Below are 14,958 nucleotides of genomic sequence, written 5' to 3'. Positions count from 1 at the left end.
ATAAATAAAGATCTTTTTTAAAAAAGATAAAAATGAAATAGGCATTAAAAGAATGAAATCTTGCCATCTGCAATGATATGGATAGAGTTAGAATATATTATGCTAAGTGAAATAAGCTAGTCAGAGAAAGACAAATACCATATGATTTCACTTATATGTGGAGTTTAAGAAACAAAATAAACAAGCAAAGGAAAAAGAGACAAACCAAGAAACAAACGCTTAACTATAGAGAACAAACTAATGGTTACCAGAGGGAAGCCAGGTGGGGGAAAGAGGAAATACGTGATGGGGATTAAGGAGTGCACTTGTCATGATGAAAAAAAAATGATATAAAACATTTCACGCCTACTCTGTGCCAGGTGACAGGAGTTAAAAAAAAAGAAAACCATCATTACAGTATCTTCTAATAGAAACGGTACTGATTGAGGATTTGGAGGACATGGGTTCTGGCCCAGCTCTGCAACTAACTAGTTGAATGGCTCTGGGCAATATATCTTTGTGGGATTCCATTTCTTCTCCCATAAAATGGGATTAGTCTAAATTCAATATCCACTTATTGAGTATCTGTTAGGTCACACTACTGTAATCACAGGAGCACTACATCCCTTCTAGCTCTAATACTCTGTGGCTTTAATTGCAAGGGTTAGTGAAGAGTAGTTTCTTGCTTCTATTCCATTTGCTCTCTTGCTCATCTTTTCTCAGTATTCTATTTAGTGCTCTATCCTGTTCCTTGCCAACCAAAGCCTCCTCTTCCATTGCTCCCTCCACCCCCAACATACACATTCTCATTCAAGAGTGGCCGTGGAGGAGAAGAGAAGCCAGAAGTCCAAAAAACATACACAGGAATGGGAGGCAACTCAATCTCTTCTGTCTTGGAGGTAGAGGAAAGGGAAGGAACAGTCTATGTGACATATAGGTGATACTTTACCTTTTTTTTTTTTTTTTGCTTTTTTTGCTATTCAATTACTGTATGAGATCCAATCCTTTTATTTTATTTTTTTAAATAATTGCTACCTTAAGAGGCTTAGAAAAAGTTTTTAAACAGGCATATGAGAGAGAGGCAGGGCCCTAACATAGAGGCGTAAGTGAGTGGGAAGTGAAATATGTGAATTAGGTCTGCTCAAATCTTTGTAAATGTTGGAAAAATTACTGTCGAAGGCAAAAATAACTCCAAGAATCATTACTACTACTAAATTAAGACTGAAGACATTTTAAAAATCTTCTTGTGAAAGGGGAACTATTTTTTAGATGACAAAAACAATTTAAACTGTTTATGAAACCAAATACCTACTCCAAATACCAGTGGATCCCAAGCTGTAACAGAGCAATTTCATCACAGAAATACTCTTGATACAATTATCACTGAGTAAGGTTTTATTCATGATTCATGATGGCCCAACAGATAATGCACGGTGGCTCATAAAGTAGCTGTATGATAGTTAATATCTTTAATGAGATGTTCCTAAAAGATTCATCTCATGTAGGAGGAAAGGGCTGGAATGAGCAAATTTTATTATGCCTAAAAATGTTAAGAGTAGAAAGCGAACACAGAAGAAACAGTCTATCCACAAAACAAAACAAACAAACAAAAAAAACCACGATAAAACATTATGAATCCTGAGGGGATTAAGGCACAAAACTCAAATTATTGCCGAGGCTAACTATATGTTACCGCTCAGTGGAATCGTGAATGGAATATTTTTTAAGCAGCAAATGTTAAGTCATAGAATATGTGAGTTTGTGATAAAAACACTATGCAAGGCAGGTATGTCAGCACTAAGGACATTTCTAAGGCTGTCAGCCCACAAAGTCATTGCACTTGCGGCGGGGGGGGGGGGGAACCTAAAACATGAATTACTGTAGTGAAAAATCAGCTTGGGAAATAAAACATGCTGACTTGATGCTTAAAAACTATTGTAATAATTATGGGCATTTTGCATTAAAAGTCATCATGCACAAACACACTCCTTATAAATGAACTCAGGAGGAGAACTGGACCCTAAGATCTTAGGGTTACCCCCTGAATTCATGGGACACCTGCCAGGGAAATCCAGGCTCTGTTCTTTACGTTTTCCAAAACACGGTCTTGCTCTTTCTCATATTCTAGAATTCCTTAGGGTGTGGCAGTTACTAATATAACTAGTTTTAGGAACTGTTGTCCCACAATATCAGGATTTTCATATTGCCTGTTTTCTGTTACCTATCATTAACTTACCCTATTTTATGAAATTAGTTTGTAAAAATATATTTTAAAATAAAATTCAGTTTTAGATCTAAAACCTAGTTTTCCCATTTAATGGCAATGCAAAATTAGAGGTATCTTTTTTCTGAGAAAAAAGGCAGCCAGAAAACTAAAATCATGCAAGTATTAGAATAAACTCTATAATGAAATAATTATAAGTTGTTCAATAAAAGCCATGATATTTAACTTACTTGACAAACATGTACTAATAAGTATGTGTATTGGGTAGGCACTGTGATAGGCCTAAGTATATGGGAATATAAAATTAAAAAGCTAAAGCCCTTGTCCTTACAATCCTTAGGAGTAGTTGAAGCATTCACCTATCAGCATGTACCAGGAATTTTTGAAAAAGGCAATAATAATCAGTCCTGCCCTTAATGCCTGGGGGGCCAGTGATAAGAGTACTAAAGGAGGTCCTTGCATATCCTCCTTCACTTCTGACCTCTGGCTCTGGTCTACAACATTGCACGAATGCACAGGGACCTGAAGGTCTGACTCCAAGCTCTAGTGCCTTCTAAACAGCACCCCCGCCCCCCGCCCCGTGGCTCAGCGGTTTAGCGCCGCCTGCAGCCCAGGGTGTGATCCTGGAGACCCGGGATCAAGTCCCACATCAGGCTCCCTGCATGGAGCCTGCTTCTCCCTCTGCCTGTGTCTCTGCCTCTCTCTCTCTCTCTCTGTGTCTCTCATGAATAAATAAAATCTTTAAAAGAAAAAAAATAAACAGCTGCCCCTTGGTAACCCCTTGAGCCTGGTGAGTACATAGCAGGGATGTGGTCCACTTTTAGAAGAACAGACCTGAAAAAAAGGCCTGTTGCAGGGATATCTGGGGTCCTGTGTAACTAGAACGTGAGGAGCAGAGTGGCCACAGCTCCTTGGCCCTCTACAGTCTTCAACACGTAGGAAGTAGTAAAGCTGAGGAAAAGCCAGAATGGGATACTGTCAGGCATGGAATCCAGGACAAGGACCCTTTGGCAGTATTGGCAACAGCAATAGTGGGAATACAGAACAGGGGATGGTTTGCAGGACTGTTCTTAGCCATACAACAGATGTGGCTAGGTGAATGACTGACTGCATATTGGGAGGGCGTCTGAAACTCTGTAAAAATGTACGATTAAGTGGTTGAATATAGGTCAGAAGGTAAACAAAGAGGTCTGAGCTAAGAGATATATGTCGGGGTTAGGGGGAAAAACATCGGAAATAACCAATATTTTTTAAATAGAAGAAGAGAAGCCTAGAAAGACAATTGAAAAAGAGTAATTACAGAGGCAATGAATAAATAAAGGCTAGTACCATAGCAACTAAGGAGAGAAGGGTTTTGAGAAGACAAGAGTGTGGTTGATAATATCAAGCCAAACAGAAAGATGATTTTGTAACTAAAATGTGACCACTGGGGACACCTGGGTGGCTCAGCGGTTGAGCACTTGCCTTCGACCCAGGGTGTGATCCTGGAGACCCGGGATCGAGTCCCACGTCGGGCTCCCTGCATGGAGCCTGCTTCTCCCTCTGCCTGTGTCTCTGCCTCTCTCTCTCTCTCTCTCTCTCTGCATGTCTCTCATGAATAAATAAACAAAATCTTTAAAATAAATAAATAAGTAAATAAATAAATACATAAATAAATGTGACCACTGGATTTGGCAACAAGGACATCATTCATGATCTGAACATAAGCAGTTTTGGTAGAATGTTGAAGATGAAGTTAAGACTTATGAGGAAAAGGAAACTTGGACTAAGACTATTCTAGTAGTTGGAAACAGATGCCAGAACAAAAATTAGGTATATAAGCTTGGCAACAGGACAAGAAAAAACACCCAGCTGAAACAAATCGTCTGGACAGAAAAGTCTGTTGCCTTCACATCCTGAAAAGTAAATGCCACTCACTGTGATTGTCCTAATGCTTTCTTACCACTGAAAAGAAGCTGGTTTTCAGAAATTAACACCTATCGATCTGGGCTGGCTGTCAAGAACAGTGATTCACAATCCCCACTGAAGGGAAGTAGATCCCATAATTTAATGTCAATTTTTCTGTGTCATCAATATATGCTTCAGTTTTGTTTTGCAAGTAAAAGTTCACTGCAGATAAGGAGCGTGGCTTCTAAATTCACCAGTGGCTCACGAGGCGTGGATGTTCTCTAGTAGAACACAGACTGAGTCAAGCACGGAGGAATGGCGTTGCCGAAATACACGACTTGTGCCAAAACCTCTCAGTTACCAAAAAAAACCAAAACAACTCTCAGTTACTTAAACACATTTATCCGTTCCATTTATAAATTTTTAAAAAGTCTAAATTCAGTGATACAAAAACTGAAGTGAGTAAAATAAGGCTTAAAAACAAAACAAAAAAAAAAAAACAAGCAAGCAATTGAGGATGGTAAAAGCATGGCCAGTGCTTTAGTACTGCCTCGAGCGTGGTGGACAGGGGGAAGGGTGGGCAGCAGTCAGGAGTGGAGGCAGCTCCTGGGCAATAAGCCCTGCAACAGAAAGGGAGCTCTCCGGAAAGCTGACTCACTCATTCAAGAGCTCTCACTTCTGCTTCCTGACCTGAAACTTCACACCTGTAAACATTCTGTTAGGGGACCGCAAATCTCAAACTTTGCAGGACAAGCTGGGACAGATCCGCCAGGGGTGAGTGTGTTGCCCTTTCTTCATCCCAGTCTGCTCTCACTGAGTCCTGGATTTACTCCCTCTCCCTTCTCCCTCGGGTCTTTTTCTCTTTTCCTACCTAGCTTCTGCCTACTTCTAGGTCTGTCCCATCCCCACAAGCTAGGTGGGGAAATGGGTTTGAGGCTACTTTCCCTAGCAGGCTGAGAGGATACTTAAAGACCTGGAGTTTCTGGGGCGGTGACTGCAGCAGCACAATTAGATGGCAGGGAGCAGCAAGACCAGGTGCTGCCCACGAGTGTGTCAGTACTGCTGAGGGCGGCTGGCCTCCTCGGGTAGGCCTGGCAGGAGGAGGGGGAGGGGAAGTGGGAGGGGCACTTAGTCCAAGTGGATGAGACTGGACATGATGGACCTACGGAAGCCTCCCAACTCTTGCCCTTGCCCTGTGCCCCTTCACCCTCAGCCTTCAGTTTGTAGCATCCCCTCTGTCTCCCCACTCCTGGCTGAAGCCTCAGTGGCACGTGGTATGGTATTTGGGCACAGCTGCATTCCATTTCACATCATTCAATACACTACAGCTTTTCAAACAAATGGCAATAGCTAAAGTTCAAACTAGAGATCTACAATTCATGGTTTTCTAATGTACTTGACATTTTAGTTTGTATTTAATGATATTCTGGTATCCTAACCTTTTGCTTTCTGACATCCTGGAACAAATACGTATGATTCCTCAACTATTTTCTACTTAGAATAGGTTTTAGATTTGGAATTTTTATAGCTGGAAGAGACTTCAAACCTCACCTAGATAACCCACCTCTGCATTTGACAGATATAAAAACTGAGTTCCAGAGAGGCTAACACTACATTTAAAATCACACTTATAATTTTATGACTTTCTTTTCTCCAAAAAGTATTGGGGGGAGCTCCAAAGTCATATAACTAGCTAATGGCTAAGCCAGGACTAGAAATCAAAATCAGAGCTGATTTAACTAGTCTATAAATCTGTCTACTCTTCCAACATGGGCTTATTCTGAAGGTTCTCTGTTAATAATAGTATAAGTAGAAATCACAACTGTTAAGATAACTCAAGGCTTAAAAAAAAAAAAAAAGATAACTCAAGGCTGGGGATCCCTGGGTGGCTAAGCAGTTTGGCACCTGCCTTTGGCCCAGGGTGCGATCCTGGGGTCCCGGGATCGAGTCCTGCATCAGGCTCCCAGCATGGAGCCTGCTTCTCCCTCTGCCTGTGTCTCTGCCTCTCTATGTGTATCATGAATAAATAAATAAATAAATCTTAAAAAAAAAAAAAAGATAACTCAAGACTCTCAGATTCAAAGGTATGCAAGTAGTTGGCATATTTTAATTCTGTACACAGACTTACTTTAGAAACCTTTAGTTTATTATGACTAGCACTGGTGATAACATTAGAAAACTGACATTTAGAAGCTTAGCAGATACTTCCTCAGTGTAAGTCTAGCATTCTTTTTTTTTTTTTTAAGATTTTATTTATTTATTCATGAGAAACACAAAGTGAGAGGCAGAGAGAGAGGCAGAGGGAGAAGCAGGCTCCCTGCATGTAGCCCAACCTGAGACTCGATCCCAGGATCCTGGGATCATGCTCTGAGCCAAAGACGGATGCCCAAATGACTGAGCCACCCAGGTCCCCCAAGTCCATCATTCTTCATTTACATTCTACATATTTTTTTTATTTTTATTTTATTTATTTATTTTTTAAAGATTTTATTTATTTATTCATGAGAGACACATGGGGGGGGGAGAGAGAGAAAGAGAGAGAGAGAGGCAGAGGCACAGGCAGAGGGAGAAGCAAGCTCCATGGAGGGAGCCCGAGGTGGGACTTGATCCTGGGTCTCCAGGATCAGGCCCTGGGCTAAAGGCGGCGCTAAACCGCTGGGCCACCTGGGCTGTCCTTATTTTTTATTTTTTTATTGGAGTTCAATTTGCCAACAACATTCTACATATTTTTAATATGAAGTAATTTAGAATCCACAAAAATACTTACCTCTAAGATTCAATATGCCAATGGCTCACAAACTTTCTCCCAATTCCTAATTATCCTGCATCAGAATAAACTGGTTGTTACAGGATTTCCTGGATATTGAAAATGGCAATATGCTAGAAATAGATTTCCTTTACTTAGTCCAAGAAAATATAGGGCAAAAGGGTCAGAGATATTATGAATTAATTATAGGAAAAAGGAAGCTAGGAAGGAAGAAATAGAGTTGATGGTAGAAAGGAAGAAGCCTTCTAGGGACTGTTGCTGTAGTCTGTTTTAAGAAACTTGATCACTTTTGTATCCTTTAATAATTTGGACTAATTATGATTTGACTAGAGATATCTATTATGGCTAAGGCATCTATAACTAGAGACTAAAGGGAATATAAAGATGAATATTATAGTTTTGGCCTTAAATAAACTTAAAATAACTTATCAAGTACCAGTGACAGAGAGCACATTAAAAAAAAAAAAAAACCCAAAGAGTATTACATTAGTTATCAGAAAACTCAGTTTCTAGTCTTAGTTAACTTTATTAACTATATCATCTTTGGTGAATCACTTATTCTCTTGCTACTTCAATTTTTCCAAAGGTACTTTATCACAGAGAGTTTTTATTAAGGCCGAATTCAATTATCTCTTGGCAAGGAAGACAGGAAAAATAGATGTCTACTTCCTTCCCATTTTGTCCCATAACTTTTTTGTCTCGTAACTTTTGTTTTATCCTCGTTTTATTTATTTTTTTAAAGACTTTATTTACTTATTTGACAGAGACAGCACAAGCAGGGGGAATGGCAGGCAGAGGGAGAGGGAATGGCGCTGAGCAAGGAGCCTGATGTGGGGCTCCATTCCAGGACCCTGGGATCATGACTGGAGCCGAAGGCAGATGCTTAACAACTGAGCCACCTAGGCGCCCCGTGAATATAGTTTTATCCACTAAATTATTTTAACTTTATAGCCTATCATAAGCATTCTTAAAGATTCTTTATAATTGTAATTGTTATGACTCCAAGATAGTCTATTATACAGAGCACAAAAACTCAATTTTCCTAATGTTTGCTACTTAGTTGCCAATATTAATAATGCTGTCATGATAATCTTTGTATGTAAATAGTTGCTACTTTCCAAATTACTTCTTTTTTTAAAGATTTTATTTACTTATTTGAGGGCGAGCAGAGTGAGAATGCAGCACATGAATGAGGTGGAGGAGAGAAGGAGAGGGAGAAGCAGACTCCCCACTGAGCAAGAGCAAGGAGGCTGATTCAAGACTCCATCCCAGGAACCTAGGATCATGACTTGAGCTGGAGGCAGCTGCTTAACAGACTGAGCCACTCAGGCACCCTCCAAATTACTGTTTTAGGGTCAAAGGATATGAACATTTTAGGCTTATGAAACCTACTCCCAAATTGTTTGCAGTAGGATTTGTAGTAAATTTATATTCCCATCAGTAGTGACTAATGGTGCCTATCTCACCAGCACTGTCACTATTTTAAAAATATACACACACGTGCACTCAAATAACGGGTGTTTCCTATTGCTCTTATGATTTTATTTATTTATTCATGAGAGACACAGAGAGGCAGAGACATAGGCAGAGGGAGAAGCAGGCTCCATGCAGGGAGCCTAACGTGGGACTTGATCCCAGGTCTCCAGGATCACGCCCTGGGCTGAAGGCGGCGTTAAACCACTGAGCCACTGGGGCTGCCCCATTTTTTTTTTCTTTTTAAAGATTTTATTTATTTATTCATGAGAGACACAGAGAGAGAGGCGGAGACATAGGCAGAGAGAGAAGCAGGCTCCCTGTGGGGAGCCCAATGCAGGGCTCAATCCCAGGACCCTGGGATCACGACCTAAGCCAAAGGCAGACGATCAACCACTTGAGCCACCCAGGAGTCCCTGGTTCCCAGATTTCATCTTTTAAAATAATAATTCAACAGTCACCATTTATTGCAGCTTATGTATTAGTAAGGCATAGGCCAAACTATATAATAAAGATACCAAAAGTACACAGAGTCAATGAGATAGAAACTTATTTTTCTCTGAAAAAAGTCTAGAAGATAGTGGGTTATATTGAGTATAATCATACTCTCATTCTAGCCTTCAGGAAGGGGAAGTAGAACATCCAGGGCAATGACTACATGATTAGGTGATGACCAACAGGTTGTGTCTGTCATTTGTACTCACATCCAATTGTACAGACTTAGTCACGTGGCCACACTGTCTGTAAGAGAGGCTGGAAATGTAGCTCAGCAGCCATGTACCCAATCAAAACTCAGGTAAATAACATAGATAAATTATATATAAAGCATTCATTCAAAATGAGAAAAATTACAGTATACCAATAGGAAAAATACCCCAGTAATCAAAAAAGGAAATGCAAATCAAAACAAGGAGATGCCTTTGGGCCTTATCAAGTGTGGTAGACAGAATAATGCTCCCATCCCCAAAAGGTATCTGTGTTCATTTTTTTCTTTTTTCTTTTTATTTATTTATTCATGAGAGCCACAGAGAGAGAGAGAGAGAGAGAGACAGACAGACAGACACAGGTAGAGGGAGAAGCAGGCTCCAATGCAGGGAGCCCGACGTGGGACTAGATCCTGGGTCTTCAGGATCTGGCCCTGGGCTAAAGGCAGCATTAAACTGCTGAGCCACCCCGGCGGCCCCGGTATCTGTGTTCTAATCTCTGGAACCTGTGAATACGTTACATCATGAGGGACATAACATTTGTTATTTATGTCTACTATATCCGTTTTTCCACTTTCCTAAATTGCTTATATATTTTTATATTATTTTATCCATTATCTATCATACTTGCAACACATATTTTTCCCAGTCTGCGTTTTAACTCTGATTTGTTTTGAAGCATAAAGGTTCAAATGTTTATGTAGTCAAATAGTCAAACCTATAAACCTTTCTCTTTGTGATGTCTTTCGTTGTTTTTATGCTGGGAAAAAAGCAATCTCTCTAGGGATAGGAATAATTTTCTCTTATATGGTCTCATTTTTAAATACATAGTTCATCACTGTATCTGGAATATATTTTGATGTATGTAAGGTAACCAAATAGGTAACTGATTTTCCCAAACACATATTTGATAAACCTATTTAATAAGATATCATTTAACAATCCTAATAATTTATATGTTTTTAATTACATAAAATATTATCAATGTCTACTTCTGGCCTCTTTTGTTCCTATAATGAATCTGTTGCGATAAAATAATGTCTTAATTGTTTGCTCCTTTTGGTATTAAGAGATAAAAAGTCTAGAGTAAATCTTTCTTCAGAAGAAAAAATGAGAGATTTGCAATAGACTTTGAACGTAGTCTTCATAACTTTCAACTCAGCCTACTCTGAAAAGCCTACCGACATGTGTGATTGTGATTACCTATAGTAGGGAAGGAGTGAGGTAGGGCCCGGGGGGAGTTCTAGAATTCTAACTTGGGTAATGAGTCTATGGCTGCCTGTTTTACGATTACTTCCCTAAAGTGTACATAAATGTTAATGTGCTTTTCTAAGTGTATATTTAATCTAAACAAAGTAATATATAAACGACTAACAGAGTAAATATAAGTGACTGTGTGGGCCCCTGGAAGAAATATCTATAATCAGAAATAACTATATCCTAAAGACAAGCAAAAGGGGAAAAAAGTATTTTCTACACTTTTCTACTCCCTTTTTCCCACCCTGTTAAATACTAATCAAGATGAGTTATTTTCCCCTACTAATCCTTCTCATCTGAATCCCAGATTACCACCATGCAGAAACAGTTGTGAAACTTGACCCCTGGACATTTAAGAGTCAAATTGGGGCAAATAAAATTATTGACTAGAGGCTAAATCTTAAACTGCTTTAAGACATTAAATATATTATGTGATTATACTGTAGGCAAGCACAATGCAATTCGCTTGATCAGTTACCATTTAAAGTGAGGATGCTAGTACTTAGGGCAGTAGTTATCACACTTAAACGATCATAAAATTAACTAAAGGAGTTCGTTAAAATTGCCAGTTCTGGGGCTTCGTTCCAGACACTATATGAATCGGACGGCAGTGGGCCCCAGATCTGTATTTTCAAGAAGTAGGTGGTGTGCAGAGCATACTTTTAAAAAACACTCATCTAGGAAAATCTAAATCTTAATGTATTTTACAAAGAAGAGCCTTAGTTTTGAAATCTCCTAACTGTTCACTTTCACATCAAAAGGTTTATTTTTCCAAAATGGGGAAATCTTCATATCACCCTTCCTTGTCTTTCTTTCTCTTATTCTCATGACTGGAAATTTTCATGTGATCGTTTTAGTTTCACTTACTGTTTTCAGTCAAAAAGGTCATTTATGCACATGATAAAAATATTTCTAAGAGTAGAAAACAGTACAAAATAAAAAGTTAATCTCCTTTGCACCCCAGACTTCTGGTTTCCCAGATCTCCTCTTCAGGAACAACTAATGGTAACAGTTTCTTTCAGAAACAGTCCTTGCCATATATTGGCACGTACATACATACATACATACATACATACATCCTCCTACTTTTTTTCTAAATAGAAACATTTTAAATATAATATGTTACATAATATGTAAACTGCCTTTTTATAAAACTGGACAATATATCTTGGAGTTATTTCAATTCAGCACTTATAGACCTTTTACTTCCTTTTCACAGCTGCATACTCTTCCATCATAGACATCACCATAACCAGTCCCCTAGTGAAGACACTTGCCTTCTTCTTTTTTTCTTAGAGAGAGTGAGTGAGTGAGTGAGTGAGTGAGTGATTGATTTGGGGCCGGGGGAAGAACACGTGAGCAGGGAGAGGGGCAAAGGGAGAGAGAATCCTCAAACAGACTCCCCATTAAGCGCTGACGCTGCCATGGAGCTCCCTCCATCTTATGACCCATGAGATCAGGACCTGAGCCTAAATTGAGAGTTGGATACTTAACCAACTGAGCCACCCAGGTGCCCCGAAGACATTGGCCTTCTGACAATAGCCTTCTACTATTACAAGCAACACTGCACAAACATGGTTATACTTGCAAACTGGTAGGACTTCATGTGTGGGCTAATTTTCTAGAAGTACAAATACTGGGTTAAAGGACATTGCATTTTGAATCTAATAAAAAACACCCTGCAAATAGGAATGCCTCAAACTACTTGCATATCAGCAGTGCCTGTTTTTCCTACCTCAAGCGATCTATCATGTTATCACACTTTTTCATCTTTGCCAATAAAAAGACATCTACATGCTGTTTTAATTTTCATTTCTTTAATTATGACAGAGTTGAGCATCTTTCCCTAAGTTTAAGTCATATGTATTTTAATTTCTGTAGTTATTTGCTCGTATCTGTCACTCATTTTCCTACCGAATTGCTATTTTTTCATTGAAGAAATTCTTTTCAACTAAAGGAAATTACCTACGTGTTTTATTGTTGCAAATATTTCCCTACTTTAAACTTGACTTTTGACTTTGTATATTTAATCATGCAGATATTCCAAATGCTTATGCAGTCAAATGTGTCAAGCCTTTTCTTTCTTTTTTTTTTTTAAAGATTTAATTTATTTATTCATGACAGACACAGGAAGAGAGAGACAGGCAGAAACACAGGCAGAGGGAGCCTGACATGGGACTCGATCCCCAGTCTCCAGGATCACACCCCGGGCTGAAGGTAGCACTAAACCACTGGGCCACCAGGGCTGCCCCTGAAGCCTTTCTTTAATGGCTTCTGGGACTTGTGTTTTAGTAGGAAGGTTTTCCTTGTTTTAAGATTATTGAAAAATAACTTCATTACCTAACACTGTTAATGGTTCACTTTTCACATTTAAATTTTTGATCCAACTGGAATTTACTTAAGTGGTAAGACAGAGGTTTAAGGTTTTTCGCTTTTTTTTTTTTTTTTGGTCCCCAGATAGCTAAGCAATTTCATAAAACTACTTATTAAACAATCTTTTCTGGTATGGTCATTTTATTTTTTTATTAATTAACTATTTAAAAATATTTTATTTTAGTAATCTCTATACCCAATGTGGGGCTCGAACCCACAACCATGAGATCAAGAGTTGCATGCTCCACTGACTGAGCCAGTCGGGCGCTTCTGGTATGGTCATTTTAGATGTAATTTTGCCACTCCAGGCATTTCACAATGGAATATATTTCTTAAAAAAAAAAAGATCTATATTTACTAGAACCATCCTATTTGGCTATTAACACATTAGTAAATGTTATCTATTATTTATATTAATGGAAATTACAGTTATACCTTTTAATTGTAGGTGTATCCAGTGATTCCTGTAACACATGCCACGTTATCTTCTAATCTGGTTTAAGTTCACCTTCTAGAAGTCTTTAAATTGTTTACTAGGCATGCAATATCATAGCTCATGCTACAGAGTAAGGTCATCCAATGCTATACAGCACCAGCTATAATTTTTTTTTGTATGATTTGCTTCCCAAACACAGAAGAAATGTTTTTCTTCAAAAATAATTTTGAAGAAAATTTTCACAAAATAATTTTCCTGATTATAGATAAAAGAAATACTAATACCATGCAGAGCTAGCTAGAACACCATTAGGAAGATGGTGAGGATAGTCTTGACTGAGGAAAAGAGCTTGTCAGAAGCTGCTATTCTCATGTCTGGACATTTACTGAAGCTATGATTTAGGAAGCCAAGGGTGCAGGGACACTATTCCAGAAGGCTGGGGCTGAAGCTCAAAAAGCTCCAAGTAAAATAGGGGCACAAAAACACAGATTGACAAATACTTGTTTCAATGCTGGCCAAATGCACATTCAAGGTCTCTACTCCTTCCCACTGAGTATCAGAGACTGAAGTTTTTTTTTTTTTTTTTTAAAGATTTTATTTATTTATTCATGAGAGACACAGAGAGAGAGAGAGAGAGGCAGAGACACAGGCAGAGGGGGAAGCAGGCCCCATGCAGGGAACCCGATGTGGGACTGGATCCCAGGTCTCCAGAATCACGCCCGGGGCTAAAGGTGGTGTTAAACCACTGAGCCACCTGGGCTGCCCGAGACTGAAGTTTAAAAGTGGTGATTTATTGAATCTACTAGTCAGAAAAACATATTCTAATTGTAGCATTTTCATTTTAACAGCCGCATATGCATTGTTAATACTACTCCTTTAAAGAAATTCTGTATGGACATAAAACGAAGTCTCATTTTAAGGGGATAATATTCCTACATTCTCTACAGATGAATGTGCGAGGACTGAAAATTGAATTTATACCCTCTTTTTATCAAAGATTCAATCTCTCTGAACTCTTTATTTTAGTAATTCTCTTTCATCTCCTCCTATCTTTGTTTACATTTCTTTACAAGCTCTATTTCTTTTCCATATCACCTTCTTCACCAAGATGGAGAGTCAACTCTTTATTACCCCTAGAGTTTTATCTCTGGAGAGGATATAAAGGGAAATAAGACTAGAGAGAATAGTATGGATGGCTCAAAACAGAAGAAAAGCTAATAAAAATATTATGGGGCTTTTGAAAAGAATGAATTATCAAAGTTAAGCTTACTGAAATTTGTATTTAAAAAACTGTGGCTGCCTAAAAAAAAACTGTATGTTTGAAAAATTAATGTTTCTGGGGATGCCTGAGTGGCTCAGTGGAGATGGGATACCCGGATGGCTCAGTGGTTGAGCGTCTGCCTTCAGCTCAGGTCATGATCCCGGGGACCTGGGATCAAGTCCTGCATTAGGCTTCCCGCAGGGAGCCTGCTTCTCCCTCTGCCTATGTCTCTGCCCGTATCTTTCATGAATAAATAAAATCTTTAAAAAAAAAGAATCTAAAAAATGAATCTAAGTGGCTCACGACTACCCAGTGAGGAAAACATAATTCTATAGGGTGGCATCAAGATCCCTCATAATCTGGATAACTTTTTCTAAACTCATCTACTTATATCCCATTTTGAGACCTTATCGTGTAGGCGAGTGTCTCCCAAACATGAGTAATTTATGGGTCCTTTCTAAAGGGGAAAAATTTCTCAATGACCTTCAAGATCACTTCTAAGGACCACAGTATGAGAAATGCTAATTAAGGAAAATAATGTTCTGGTCAATAAAAATGTCCTTTAATTAAAGATTATTACTGGTAAAATAATTTTTA

General features: G+C 38.7%; 1 protein-coding gene across 1 annotated transcript in view; it reads right to left on the bottom strand.

Moving 5' to 3' along the window:
• SLC49A4 (solute carrier family 49 member 4) overlaps positions 1 to 14,958 on the bottom strand; it is a 70,713-nt gene that overhangs the window by 46,270 nt on the left and 9,485 nt on the right. The gene's annotated exons all lie outside the window — the stretch shown is intronic.

Source organism: Canis lupus, chromosome 33 (assembly GCF_003254725.2).
Source record: "Canis lupus dingo isolate Sandy chromosome 33, ASM325472v2, whole genome shotgun sequence".
Classification (NCBI taxonomy): domain Eukaryota; kingdom Metazoa; phylum Chordata; class Mammalia; order Carnivora; family Canidae; genus Canis; species Canis lupus.
The sequence above is the reverse complement of the archived record's forward strand: the minus strand, read 5'-3'. Positions and strand labels throughout refer to the sequence as shown.